Source organism: Hordeum vulgare, unplaced genomic scaffold (assembly GCF_904849725.1).
Source record: "Hordeum vulgare subsp. vulgare unplaced genomic scaffold, MorexV3_pseudomolecules_assembly, whole genome shotgun sequence".
In the NCBI taxonomy this organism is placed as follows: Eukaryota; Viridiplantae; Streptophyta; class Magnoliopsida; order Poales; family Poaceae; genus Hordeum; species Hordeum vulgare.
The window spans coordinates 882501-885000 of NW_025422486.1; the positions used below are offsets into that span (position 1 = coordinate 882501).

Sequence of the window (2500 nt, forward strand, 5' to 3'; positions counted from 1 at the left end):
CTCGTCTCCCTTGTCGAGGCAAATGTGGCAATGGACACGGGAGGGGCAAGCTAAAACATATCACAAACGTCAAAAATAAGAAAACTAGTAAACGTCAAAAATAAGAAAACGAGGTCATATAGATCACGGTCCCGCGTCATCCTTGTCACGTGGCGCAAAAATATATTTAAAAAGGGGATGCAACAAGAGGACTTCCCAGGAGGTCACCCATCCTAGTACTACTCTCGCCCAAGCACGCTTAACTTCAAAGTTCTGATGGGATCCGGTACTTTAGTGCTGGTATGATCGCATCCGACATGCAACTATCTATTTGTTCCTTATGCTTGCCCCTACTACTACTACTAGTACTAGTACTACTACTACTACTACTACTACTACTACTACTACTACTACTACTACTACTACTACTACTTGTCGTTGGGTGTCAAGCGCGGTGGGAAAAGTCACAGAGGTCGTGGCGGTGCTTGTGTTGTCGGGGTAGAGAGGGAGCGGTGAAATTCTTGTGTTAAACTCGTCTCCGTTGTCGAGGCAAATGTGGCAATGGACACGGGAGGGGCAAGCTAAAACATATCACAAACGTCAAAAATAAGAAAACTAGTAAACGTCAAAAATAAGAAAACTAGTAAACGTCAAAAATAAGAAAACGATGTAATATTGATCACGCTCCCGCGTCATCCTTGTCACGTGGCGCAAAAATATATTTAAAAAGGGGAATGCAACACGAGGACTTCCCAGGAGGTCACTCATCCTAGTACTACTCTCGCCCAAGCACTCTTAATTTCGGAGTTCTGATGAGATCCGGTGCTTTAGTGCTGGTATGATCGCATCCGACATGTAACTATGTATTTGTTCCTTATGCTTGCCCCTACTACTACTACTAGTACTACTTCTACTACTACTACTACTACTACTACTACTACTACTACTACTACTACTACTACTACTACTAGTCGTTGGGTGTCATGCGCGGTGGGAAAAGTCACAGAGGTCATGGCGGTGCTCGTGTTGTCGGGGTAGAGAGGGAGCGGTGAAATTCTTGTGTTAAACTCGTCTCCGTTGTCGAGGCAAATGTGGCAATGGACACGGGAGGGGCAAGCTAAAACATATCACAAACGTCAAAAATAAGAAAACTAGTAAACGTCAAAAATAAGAAAACGAGGTCATATAGATCACGGTCCCGCGTCATCCTTGTCACGTGGCGCAAAAATATATTTAAAAAGGGGAATGCAACACGCGGACTTCCCAGGAGGTCACCCATCCTAGTACTACTCTCGCCCAAGCACGCTTAACTTCGGAGTTCTGATGGGATCCGGTGCTTTAGTGCTGGTATGATCGCATCCGACATGCAACTATCTATTTGTTCCTTATGCTTGCCCCTACTACTACTACTACTAGTAGTACTACTACTACTACTACTACTAGTACTACTACTACTACTACTACTACTAGTACTACTACTACTACTAGTACTACTACTACTACTACTAGTACTACTACTACTACTACTACTACTACTACTACTACTACTAGTCGTTGGGTGTCATGCGCGGTGGGAAAAGTCACAGAGGTCGTGGCGGTGCTCGTGTTGTCGGGGTAGAGAGGGAGCGGTGTAATTCTTGTGTTAAACTCGTCTCCGTTCTCGAGGCAAATGTGGCAATGGACACGGGAGGGGCAAGCTAAAACATATCACAAACGTCAAAAATAAGAAAACTAGTAAACGTCAAAAATAAGAAAACGAGGTCATATAGATCACGGTCCCGTGTCATCCTTGTCATGTGGCGCAAAAATATATTTAAAAAGGGGAATGCAACACGAGGACTTCCCAGGAGGTCACCCATCCTAGTACTACTCTCGCCCAAGCAAGCTTAACTTCGGAGTTCTGATGGGATCCGGTGCTTTAGTGCTGGTATGATCGCATCCGACATGCAACTATCTATTTGTTCCTTATGCTTGCCCCTACTACTACTGCTACTACTGCTACTACTACTACTACTACTACTACTAGTCGTTGGGTGTCATGCGCGGTGGGAAAAGTCAAAGAGGTCGTGGCGGTGCTCGTGTTGTCGGGGTAGAGAGGGAGCGGTGAGATTCTTGTGTTAAACTCGTCTCCGTTGTCGAGGCAAATGTGGCAATGGACACGGGAGGGGCAAGCTAAAACATATCACAAACGTCAAAAATAACAAAACTAGTAAACGTCAAAAATAAGAAAACGAGGTCATATAGATCACGGTCCCGCGTCATCCTTGTCACGTGGCGCAAAAATATATTTAAAAAGGGGAATGCAACACGAGGACTTCCCAGGAGGTCACCCATCCTAGTACTACTCTCGCCCAAGCATGCTTAACTTTGGAGTTCTGATGGGATCCGGTGCTTTAGTGCTGGTATGATCGCATCCGACATGCAACTATCTATTTGTTCCTTATGCTTGCCCCTACTACTACTACTACTACTATTACTACTACTACTACTACTACTACTACTACTACTACTACTACTACTA

The 2500-nt window shown here is 44.7% G+C and overlaps 5 non-coding genes across 5 annotated transcripts; all 5 read right to left on the reverse strand.

The window, feature by feature from the left end:
- Positions 1-174: 174 nt before the first annotated feature.
- Positions 175-293, reverse strand: LOC123416336. The gene has a single exon (XR_006616003.1). It is a non-coding gene; the product is annotated as a 5S ribosomal RNA (ribosomal RNA).
- Positions 294-710: 417 nt separating this feature from the next.
- LOC123416158 lies at positions 711-829 on the reverse strand. The gene has a single exon (XR_006615835.1). It is a non-coding gene; the product is annotated as a 5S ribosomal RNA (ribosomal RNA).
- Positions 830-1221: 392 nt separating this feature from the next.
- Positions 1222-1340, reverse strand: LOC123416656. The gene has a single exon (XR_006616264.1). It is a non-coding gene; the product is annotated as a 5S ribosomal RNA (ribosomal RNA).
- A 461-nt stretch (positions 1341-1801) lies between these two features.
- On the reverse strand, positions 1802-1920 carry LOC123415400. Its single transcript, XR_006615120.1, has one exon. It is a non-coding gene; the product is annotated as a 5S ribosomal RNA (ribosomal RNA).
- Positions 1921-2276: 356 nt separating this feature from the next.
- Positions 2277-2395, reverse strand: LOC123415753. Its single transcript, XR_006615453.1, has one exon. It is a non-coding gene; the product is annotated as a 5S ribosomal RNA (ribosomal RNA).
- Between the last annotated feature and the right edge of the window lie 105 nt (positions 2396-2500).